This window comes from Cupressus sempervirens, chromosome 9 (genome assembly GCF_028749045.1).
Source record: "Cupressus sempervirens isolate cs-2001-9-10 chromosome 9, ASM2874904v1, whole genome shotgun sequence".
Classification (NCBI taxonomy): Eukaryota; Viridiplantae; Streptophyta; class Pinopsida; order Cupressales; family Cupressaceae; genus Cupressus; species Cupressus sempervirens.
In genome coordinates this window covers 677843784-677856727 of record NC_143126.1, presented here as the reverse complement: position 1 = coordinate 677856727, position 12944 = coordinate 677843784, and positions in this window count along the sequence as shown.

The window sequence follows — 12944 nt, the reverse complement described above, 5'->3', positions numbered from 1 at the left end:
ATTATGAAATTTCTCTACACTTGAGTCCTTATGCTTAATAAAAAAAGTGTGTCCATATTTGTTGAAAAAACTATGTGGCATCTATGGAAAGGAATAATAAAATCAATGATACTTGTGAAACCTTTCAAGAAGGGGATAGATGCCACTTCCCCTAATAAACCTTCCACCAGAACTTAGTTCTCTAGAACATCATAGATCTAGGATTTATTTTATGCCCATAAAATGAGAGACTTATTTATTTTCCCTCTTGTTTTAAGATTTTATATTTCTCTCTAATTCTTGGATAATTGGAGGAAGGAGAGTATATTATGGATTAAATGAGGCTACCAATTCCCAACATTCAAGTAGGGAGTTCTTCTAAGTTAAGTTTTTATAAACCCACATTCCTACTAGAAATGATATGGCTCTTGATTATTGTTAATTTATTTTCTTGTTTAGAATATTTGAGGTCTCATTAACCTTCAGATGATCCCATACTACATCATCCAACTTTTTTGAAAGAATAGATTGAAATCAATATTTTTGAACTAAATCTTCACTTTCTAACACCTATAATTATTAATTTGAAGATGATGCTTGCTAGTGATTTGTGAAATTTTGTCTATGGATTCTAAATATATAATTCTTCAAAATTATTTATAAATAAATTTTGAATTTTATTATGTAACTTAAAATAACTTAGTTTTTTTAGTAAAGAACAATTGTAAAAATTGACTTTTATGTCATAATGCATAACTTTTATTATAGATAGGCTAAAATTTTGAAATATATATTTATAACCCCAATATCTAGTACATGGATAATTTTTTATATTTTTTGTTGTATAGTTTTTTAATTAATATTCAAAGTTAAATAATTTACAATTTAAACATAGGTGTATGTTGTAATACATAACTTGTTTTGTACATATCAAAGTTCAATGTTTTTAAAAAGAAACAAAGGTATTAATATCTAAAGTTAAAATATTTTATAGAACTAATTTTAACTATTTAACCATTTCTCATGTAGAATATATAACTTGATATTTAGTGCAAAACCTATGTTTAGTTAAACACTAAAAATAAATATAATAAAATGAAAATATATTTAAAATATATACTTATTATAAAACTCACTTTGAGGGCCAAATCCTTTAAGTCATCTTGTCAAGTTCATAATTCTATGTGAAAGTCCAAGATAAGGTTTCAAACTAAAATATTTGAGAAAAACTTGGTCGAGAGTAGAAGTGGTTAACCAAGCACCTTTGTTTAAAAGACTACCTACTTAAGGTCTATTTGATTGAAGATCTTACCTTCTCTTGAATATTCCTTCAAATAGAAGTAGCTTTGTTATAACAACCTTTCTAGGCAATTAAACTTGATACAAAAACAATAATCTTACTACATATTTAATTTCATCTAGAAGATGCAAGATGAGAATTATATTCTCAACATTTGATTGCATCTAAAAGATGCAAGATGAGAATTATATTCTCAAAGACCTTCCATATATCCTTCAAGATTTTGTTAATCATTATAATCATGTCTTTAAGGCTCATTATGTTTCTCCTGAACCTAGTCATGATTTACCAAAATTTCTTAAGGTTGATTCTCGCTAATATTCCTCCTCTCCCTAATTAGTTTTTTCTTATTTTCTCTTTTCGTTGATATCTAGGAAGTGTTTTTAACCATGGAAATTGATAAAGCCCCTGGTGTGATATATTTCCATATGAATATAATAAAATACATTGAGATTTTGTTTGTGAAAAATTTCATAAGATTTGTATTAGTCTTACTAATCCAATTCCTTGAGTGATCATAAATAAAGGTAATATTACATTCATACCTAAATCTACAAGTCTAGAAGATATCAAAAATTAGCAATCCATCATTACTTGTATCATTGAAGAAGGAAAATGTTATTTCCTTATTGTTAACTTGAGAAAATAAAGCAAATCTAATTGATTAAGAAAAAAAAAAGTCTGTATCAACTTATTATAGTTAAGATTGATATTTTGATAATTTTAAAAGATAGTTTTAAAAACTAAATATAATAAAGAGTGATATCTAAGATAGAATAGTTATCATTATAAAGGATTTTTCTATTGGGTTGGTGTATATTTTAAAACTACCATTGTGTTAGTAAAATATCTAAGATTTTGTGATAGATCAAAGTCTAATGAAGCAACAAGTTTGTATGCTTGAGATAAATTTATTATTAGGAATTAGTCTTTTGATATAACTCATCTTTACAAAATATGCAAATTTACTCAAAAAATATATTATCAATTTTTTTTATCTACATTGTCACTTTTTCTAATATAAAGATTAAGAATATTTAAAAACATCTTAGAAACAAGTTGTCATTTGTTCAAAAATATTTTAATTATCTTAGACCAACATTAAAACATATGTACCAAATTACATGACATGATGTAAAGACCACATAATAAGAAGTTATTTTTTCATCTTAAAATATCAAATTCAAATATGTTATTATTAATTACTCTTGCAATATTGTGTGTGTGTGTGTGTAATTTTGAGGAAAAACATTAATCATGCAAATACATTGAACTAAAACCAAACAAAAGAATGAGTGAGTCAAATTTTGTTAGATATTGTTGGGATCATTGTAGAAGATTGCATTATATGTTTTGGAATTAATGTTCTCTCATTGATGCCAACATATTTATTTTCTTAACAATATCGACAATTTATTATGCGGAGAGATTGGACCAATATGATTTCTACATAATCAATAGGATGTCATGTGATTATGGATGGATTCATGGATGTTTGTATATGATTATGTTTGGATTGCAGATGTTGATGTTGTGATTTTAGTGAGTTACAATGAGTTAACCTATTTTTGGTTATATGCCTTTTTTGGTGGTTTTGGTCATGAAAGTGTTGCAATATTTGGATTGACATGGAATGCTTAGGAATTAAATATGTGCATTAAGTTGGAGTAGTTCATTATTTTAAGACATTCAAGGTATTTTCCTTTTATGATAGAGATTTCCTAATAATGTTCATGATGAACAATACAAATTTGTTCATGGATTCAAATGCATGTATGTTGATGTTATTATTGTGGCATTTTATGATACTTGTTATTATTTAGTAATGGTGTCTTATTCTTATTTTTGGATCACATTGGATCATGTGATCAGATTTAAAAGAGCTTATGAAGTATTTTGATACTTTCTTGGCTAACTTGTTTAGTTAGTGTACTGCATCAGATTGCAAGCATGATCTATAGATTGTGGCATGTTAGAAATTATTTATTTAGGTCATAGCTACGTTCTAATCTATTATAATGATTTAGAATAACTAATCGGGGGGTAAATCAGTTATCCGTAGGTCCAACTGTACCAATTCAACTTTTACTAACTTCAAACAATTTAATCAATCTTAGATACCTACTTGGTCTATATAGCATATCATCAGCGAAATAAATTTTCATGCAATTTTTTAACTCATTGGTTCCTATATGTGTTGACTGCTAGTAAATAAACTATTTTAGAATATAGCATGCATAAAATAACATCCACACATAAAAATAACACTTTGACAGTAGGATTTAATATGAAAACCCAATTTGAGAAAAACCACCAAGTAACATGCTACCAATTTTTCACTCTTCTAAAGTGAGCTTGCCTAAGAGCCAACCCTATTAAAGGTTATACAACACACTATTAAAAGTGACCCTATTAAATTATTTAGTCACCCTACTAGGAGTGGTCTTATCAGAGGACTTTGGATCATTCCATTAGAATGTCACCTTGATTAAAGGAATTACAAAATGACTATTAGGTCAACCTTGATTAAAGGATTTTAATTGATACAATGATTAGAATGTAGTAGTAGGTTTGATCTATAAAATACAACTCACTTTTTCAAATTTAGATCTCCATTCACTCCTCTATTGGTTCATCATCTAGCCTCCATTGACATCTCCATCATTGATCTTGTTGGCATCTCCTCAAGCACTCTTCACACTTCACCTCTTTTGTTCTTCTCTTCACATCTTCTCCTTAATATTTCTAACCAACAATGAACTTACCCTAGAAGACATCTCTTATGCCTCCTTAAAAAGGTAATTTTAATCTTTTTTCACTTAAGCATCACTGTTGATCTTAGGGTTAGGTAAAATTCATCAAATCCTTTCATCTTTTTGTTCTCCTTCTCCTTCTAGAAACTTCTAATCAAATCATTTTATTTAATCATTTAAATAACTCTCCTCTTGTGTTAAATATGCCAACTTATCAATCCTTATCTTCCATGCACTTTGACTTACTCAAAATTCCAACTATGTTGACCTCAAATTCAAATCTTTCTCAAATTGTAACTTGTGTTGTCACTTGGCAATCACTATGTTCTTCTACTCGGTCATCACTATGTAGCTCATCACACACTATTTTTTTTTTGCTAGAAATTAATAGGATTTTTGGCCATTACTATGCTCGATCACTACTAACACTTCTTCATATATTTTATCAGAAATAACTAACACTTAGCTTGAACTATTTGTTTAGCTTCTACTTAAGTTCCTTAATATTCTACTTCAGTTCCTTCATATATTGACCAATACTGATACTCAATCAAAATTATTCTTTTGACTTGTTTGAACTATAAGCTTCATATAATTTACTTCTTCACTTCATGTATTAATTGAACAACATTATCTTTCCAAGAACTAACTTATCAAGTTTCCATTGTATTTCCATGACACTTAACTTCTCATCACTCACTAGCTCACATTTCTATCTCTTCTTTTAAAATCCTCTTCATTAATCAAATGATATGACACTCTATATTGTTAGTTAAATGTCTCTCTAACATAAGGTTTGACACTCTATCTAACCAATAGGTTTGACATCAATGACAACATAATGATTGCTCCAATTGTAGTTTCCAACACCATTCAACATGTCTTGGATAACATTTTCTATTGTAACATAATATTGTGGTTGTGGTCTTAATCCTTTCCAAATCAATGTATGATGATGTGTTGTATAAAATGATGAAATCATTTCATATTTGGAAGTGATAGATGATGTGTCAAGTGTACGAGATGAAAATGTGTGTCAGCATGTTATATCTACAATTGAAAGAAAATGTGTGAGTGTAATCTATTGAAATGAATATTTGATATACTTCATTGGATTTATATTAGCATATCAAAGATTCTATTAGTTACTTCATAATATAGTGGATTGTTGTCCATAGGAGATTGTTGGTCATTGTAATTTTGTTTCTCTTGTTATTGTTACTAAAATTTTGCACATGTGTAAAATTTAAGTATGAAGACAAGGAAAGTACATGAATGTCATTAATTTCACAAAAGAATGTCCTTATATTATTCATCAAAATATTGATACAAATGATATTTACAATGGATAGGATGAAATGAAATACTAAAAGTAAATTTCTCTCACACAATTGGCTATGAGAATAACATTCAAATTTACTAATATCTATCTCTATTCTACAAAAGTGCATAAACATGAATGAAAGAAGATAGAATGAGAGGGTCATAGGGCACTAGTCATTGCCTGTAATGACTAGTCATATCCTGTAGCTCTAATCCTGCTTGCTTGCTACTTCGAACTACATTTCCTCCAAGTCTTTGAGTCCTACACATAAAGAAGATGGTTAGATCCAATGGATCTAAGCAATGATAGAAATACCTCGCCTCATATACAAACATTCTATGATATTGTCATGACATGCAATTGCATAAAATAGAAACATATACCAGCAAAGAGGCAATCATCATTATATCAAGTTATTATTGCTAACATGTCTATTTCTATGCAGAATCTTATCTCTAATAGGTACATGGATATAACCGTAGGCTCCCACGAGGGTTATTGAATCCAGTGTGCCTATAAGAATAGGATTAAAGAAGCTGGTCAAAAGTTTCATAAGAAGGGGAAGGGGTAGTAATAGTGACAAAATATACAAAAATAGTATGCAAAGAAAAAATACTGTAACAGAGGATGATATTGTAAAACAAACAAGAGAAGGCTTGTTGGGCGTAGTTGTGAGGGCATGGTAAACTTGATATTGTTCTGAGCTATGTAAAGGGAAATGAGAAAAGTAGGGTATTTTAAAGAACATGAATAGAGAACAAACACTATGAACAAAAAAAAGTAACCTGTGGATTTTTGATGAAAAGATGCAACTACAGATACGGCGAGTGGCATGTTGAACTCGAAGGAAGGTGAAAGTGTAAGTGTAAGCTAAAAAATGAGAAAAATGGAAGGAAATTTATAAGAATTTCAAACTAGAAAATGCCCAAAACGGGAAGAAATTAAACCCAGTCACATAAACATTATGTTTCTATGTGAGCTTTTTGTTGTGTTTAGAGAAAAAGTAGAAGGATTGGTTATTATAGTGCAGTGGTAAAATAAAGAAGAAATTCTGTACATTTTCAAAAGCACATTTCAAATATAATTTGAATGTTATTTTACATAAGAAGAATAGATATATGAAGTATGTATCATATTTGCATAGCATGAAATGGTTCAAAAATAAACTCATATGATTTTAATTTGCAAGGGAGCTTCATAATTTAAACAAAACCAAACAAGGCACATGACTATCAATTGCTAACAAACTTGACGCAAACAATGGTATGCTTTTTTTTAAAGGCCCCATATTTTCCAATAAATGCAGATAAAGTGAAAATAAAATAGATAGAAAAAATCAAAGAAAAGTAGCATGGGTTTGTAGCACTTCAAAATTCATCAAATAGATAATTTATAGCTGCAGCAGAAATGTCACAATTTGCATTTGAAATCTAGTTCAGCACTTTAAATGCTAAAAAAAAGCCATGTAGCTACATAATGATTTTGATTTTCCATTAAAATTCTATTTAATCAAACACGAAAATCCCCACATGAGGAGGAATAGCTTCAAAAAATTATAGCAGAAATAATGTCCATTCAAAATCAAGTCAACAACAGGAGAGTTCATGGCAATAGCAACTTGGACTTCAAAAATGATGTGAAGATAATAATTGTAAAGAGCTAGTCATAGCTAGAAAAGATGCTCAAAATGGTAGAGGAAATGCTAGAGATAAGATCATAGCAGCAAAGAAATCTTAAATTTCTTAATACCCAGCAAATATCCATCAGCAGCTCATAGGTTTGATATTTTATCAAAAGACAAAGGCATGAAATAGCCTAGAAATCCCAAAATGGTAGTAAGGATGAATGAAGAACATGAAAATAACTCCATCAGTAGCAACAATAGAAAGCAAAACATGGTGGCTTAATGATAAAAATAATAGATGTAATGCAGGAGTATCTAGAGGTATAAGGGCAATCCTGTGTCACCCAAAAAAAATTTACTTAGACTTAGTTTCTGCTTCATGTGTTTCCATTTCTGGATACCCATTTGGGTCAAATAAAGGTTCCAACTCTCATAGTTCCACTATCAATGTTTTGGGTTAGAGTTTTTAATCACCTTGGGATATGTGTAAATGCCAAAAAAAAGGAGTATGTAATTGAGCCATCATTTTGGTGAACTAGAAGGTGTAAATTGGTCAAATGATTGTCATTGTAATTTAGAGCATTCCAGAAAAAGAATCAGGTCAAAAGGCCCCACGGTTTGAAAGTTATCGTAGTTTTTTGATTTTTGGAGACATCCTAAGAATGCTTCAAAGTCAGGTTAGGGGCATTAAATGACCTTGAACAAGGCCAAAAAATGGGGTGCGAGCAAAGTTGGTCCATAGGGCTATAGAGCGCTTCGAGAGCTTTTCAAAAATGTAAACGGTTTGTCAATCGGAGCTACAGTTCAAAAGTTATGCCTCCCAAAAGTTCGGTTACCATTTTTGGATTCTTCTAATTTTGCGCTGACTTCTAATGCAACTTCTAGAGCCTTCTATTTGGTCGGTGGATGCCTACTAGCACTTTCTAGAATATATTCCTAATCCTTAACCCTCCGAGGTCTATTTAAGAATATTTCTGGCATTGTAAAAGGCAGTTCGAAGTGGAGTTTGAGAGAAGGTACTGGGAGAAGAATTTATCTCCAAATTTATGCTATTGTAAGCCCATAGGGCATGTTTTGAAGTCTATTTTCTCTGTACTGAATGTACTAGAATATTTTCATAGTTAATAAAATTTTCCCTTTCCTGTTGTGTCCATTATGTGCTTAGGTTGTGTCCCCATCAAGATGTAAGTATAATATGAAATATTGAAGAGGAAAATATAGCAAAACATGTCCATTAATAAGAAAAAGTCTTCACCTTAGCATTAAATAGCAAAGAGGACCATGCTTTACAAAGAGTGCAACACTTAAAATGTGCCCAGAAATCACATAGACACCTCATCTTGGTGCTGAAGGACAAAATAATGACATTTTGGAGCGGCATGGCCATGTTATTTGTAACACTCCAGTATTATAGTCAAATTTAACCAGGAAATATAGCTGTAGTAGAATGTGAAACCAGTAATGGCAACTACAAATCGAGTTAAAATCCTATACTTTTACCTTCTTCAAACTCTCCAAAATATTCATGCAAGGAGAAAATGAATAGATTTAGGATCAAAAAAGTAGTTCATTTTCTTTCCTCAAAATCATTTATAATGGTTTTGAATTCCATGGGATTTTGGATGGGTTTTTATTCATTTTTCCCTTTTTTTTTAATGAATTTATGTGTCATGGGTATTGGGTAGTGCTTCAAGTATAAGTGTTTCAACACTTAGAATTTGTCAAAATGGAATTGTATAATAAGATTATTTATTGGTGTTTTTATAAACCATTTCATAATCTTATTAATTAAATGCAAATCTATAGACCTTTTCTAAGATACATTCTATTTACAAAATTATAGGGATTTTAAATCAATTGTGACAAATGTTCAAAGAGGAAAAATTGAGTAAATGGTTTAAGATTGAGTCTTTATGAACAATTAGAGTCATATAGAATTTTTTTAGGAGGTGGTTATACATCAAATTGGACTTTGTCTAGTCTATTTGAAGGTTATTAAGAGTAGTTGGAGTATTTTAAGGTCAGTTTTGATGTGTTGTTAGCTAATTTATTGGATGTAATGACTTTTTTCCAAGAGGAAGGCTTCTTTTCACTAAGTTTTGACTCCTATTTTTAGGCCTTTTTGGTTGGATTTGACCACAAGAGGTGGAGTTTTAGTTTGTACTTAAGGAAGTTGTAACTCATTTTTTAAGGAGTTCTCAATTATGCAAAAATGGGCTCTTAGTGATTTTCTCTATCCTTTGGCTAATGTTATGTTTTCATTCTGATTCTTGATTTCATTAGCACTTGAGTACTCACTTGCACTCATTCATACTTACATTCTAGTTCAGTGCTTCCTTTAATTACAATTATAATAGAACATCTAGCTTAATAAAGAGGAAGTAATATTGCATCATTTTCCTTTGCTTGATTTCTTATACTTACATCTCTCATCTTAGATTAATATTGCATTTTATTTATATTTGCATTGCATATTCACTTGGATTCGTGAATACTAGCACTCTTATTACTTGTACTATTCTAATGTCTCATTCCATTGTGCACCTTGAAATGGTATCCATCTTTGGGTTCATTTGAGAGCAATAATCAAATCATTTAATTCCTTGCACATCACAAATAGAGAGTTGTAAGTCACCTCTCAAGCTTCCTAATCCGTGGGATTCTTTGAGAATAATGGTTTATAGAAGTGTGCTCACTTTTTAGTATACATTTTTGGCACCCACCATGGGGCTAGAACCAAGATTTTAGCTCTATTTTGGATCATTTTTTAGATTTTCTTGTTGTAGGTCAAATATTTATATTTTTGTACAAAATATTGTATGACACAGTTATTTTATGCATGTAATACAACTCTATTATGTAAGCAATACTCTGTCACGCAATTTTGTCATCTACCTTCTTTCTATATTATCATCTAGATTCTAGTGATTCGTTGTACCGGTTTAGGAACTCTATCATTTGGGCATATTTCATTTTATGGCTTTGAGAGATTTGTTGTATGATATTTGGTTAACTATGTTTTATCATAAAGACTTTCTTACTTACATTTTCTAGTTTTAGTATCTTAGTTTTCTAGTATTTCACTTGCATTTTAGTTTCCTAGTTTATCATAACAACTAATCTAGTGGCTTTCATGGTTTCATTGCTTTCATTTTGATATTACATACACTAACTTGTAGGTGTAAAGAAAAGGGGAAAAAATTAGTATGCTTGTGCTATTGGCTTTCATTTCATTTCATTAGGCACATTAAAAGTTAATAAGTAAGGGTTCTTTCTATTGGTAGGGAAGTATGTTCTTGTCTTTCTAAGATAATAAAAAACCTTGACCCTTTGGTTTGGATCATTGAAATTGAGTTGGATAGATTACTTTTCAGTAGTTTAGTTAACCCTTTCTTGGTGTGTTTGGGAGAAGCTTGTGGAATAGGAGAGTATGTTCTTTTCCTCTTTGAGGGAAATCAAGAATCTATACCTCTACTTTTTATCCATTTTGTGTTGATCTTGTAGTGGGGTCTTTTATGTTTAGAGGGCCTATTGTTAAGGGAAAAATCTCATGAGAATGACCCAAGTGGGAACAATCTAACTCAACTACTCTAACCAATTATAATCATAAATCCCTTGGTAGAGACCAAATTCTCAGGGGGACATAGTATTTCTATCCATCTAGTGAGGATTCTTATAAGATTGTGACCATGAGGAAATTGTTAGTTGGATATGATTGATGTTCTTGGGGTCCTTTGAGGCCTTAATCTTGCTTTCAAAACCATCACATTTAAGTACTCTTGGGATTACAAGGCCTTAATCCTATATCTAGATTGAGGGGATACTATCAACAAATCCCTTACTTACTAAGAACCTAGGTTAGAGACCACCCTATTTTAGCCACATTGATATCTTGGTGCAAGGAATAATCCAACTAGATTGCCTAGATCACCCTAAGATTTAATTCCCCATATGTGTTCCTTTGGATGTATTAATAAAAATCCACAAAAAAGCCAGTATAACTTTGTGTAAGGCAAGGGAGCATCCAACTGTAGGCCAAGGTATTGATGCAAGTCAAGACCTTTAGGCAGATATTTCTTGGTGTGTCTTAATTTTGTGTTGAGACCCATGGAAATCATTTGAATATACACATGATGGAAGTGTTATGGATTACACTTTGAGACCTCACATATATTTACATCATGCAAGGTTTCTTTTTCCCTTGCTTGATTGCTTGAGACTACTCCATGTGTCACATTTTGATTGTCAAAATTATCTATTTGAACATCAAACATTGTTAGAATGGTCAAAATGATGAGTCAAACTAGAACTTTTGGGTCAACATCTCCTTTTGCATTTCTAGATTTCTCTATCACATGCAGTCCTGAGTTATATCATACGATATTGGAGTTTATCTTCTATCACTACTATTTTTTTTTAGCATGAATGTTGATGGTATTCCTTAGGGGGATTATCCTAAGTATTACTAGAACACTTAGGGAGATTTTTAACATGATTGACATATTTCATTCATGATTGTGTTTGTCATTGATGTCAACATAGCAGTAAGTCTATGAAGATTGACAAAGTAGCAGACAAAGATCTTAGTTGTACAGATAATGTTTTGATTGTCTAGTGATTCGCATTCATGGACATGTTCTATATGGTGTCCTAATGTCAAGGTTCAATGTACAGTATCTAATCTAAAGATGTATGAAAGATATTCTTGATTTACAAAGAGTAGTATAGAGATAGAGTACCTAAGAAGCAGTTTCTAATGTGTGTACTATCTCTTCTAACAAAGATATAATCTAGAGGTGTGTGGTCCACAAGTGACATAAGATAGTCTAATGATCACATCAACAAATGCAAAAGCCCTAGTGTCACACATGTGAGAAGTTGTATATATTATGAACCGACAATGCTAGTAGAACTATGAATTGATTAATTATCTTATTATAATTAATTGGATAAGCCTCAAGGCTGACTCAAGGAATTATTTTGCAGATACAATATAAAGGAAAAATGTTTTCCTTGTTTGTAATGTAGAAGTAATATTAGCATTGGATGTGAGGTGTGAAAAAGAGTAGATTGCTTGGTGAATGCAAGTAAGTGATTCAAGGGATTATTGGATGTGAGATTTGTGATCTTGTTACAAGATTAGGAGCAGAAATTTGATTGACAGGACAAAGAGAGAGAGGAAGGAGTAGTACTATTCATTTATATAATTATTCAAGGAATAATACAAAGATCATTTGGAAAGTGGGTTCATTGGTATTTCCCCTGAAACTATTGGACAAGGGGTCCATCTATCTTCTACAACTCCTAACAAAGATTCAAAGTCTCCTAACAGGGGCTGATATGTACTGAATGTTGTTATATACTCCTAATAAGGTCCATCCTCTAACAAGGAATATTTATATTAGTACATCATTTTATGGGTATCATCCCCCTAGGGATATGAGGATGATACCCATATGAGGAATATAATATTTTATGGGTTTCATAAAATAATATTTTATGGGTATCATATTATCCCTCTCATTGCTCATGTCAAACATATGGCCTCCAGGGCAATGAGGTGATATCATCTAATCTTCAATGCTAGTAGGGAGTCTTGTCAAAATAGGATTGATGCATGTATCTATAGATATAGGGTCACCACCTCTACTTTGGTTTCACTATAGGGTGGGTCACTTCTTTATGTGCCCACACCCATGCCTGAGTAATTAAAACCCCATTCAACTAGCTCTTGCCATGCCTATAAACAATATCATGCAACTCTTGATCAATATCAAAAGTAATAGAAGTTCCCCATTTCATGTGATGAAGATGAAATATAAGGTCCATACCTAATCGACCCCAACCATATTGAAATCATTTTTGGATCCTATCAAATCTAAGTACACTGCTAATTAATGAACAAAGAATGAAGGCAATTAGATAATCATTTTCATAGGAAGTCATCATATGATCACATGAGAT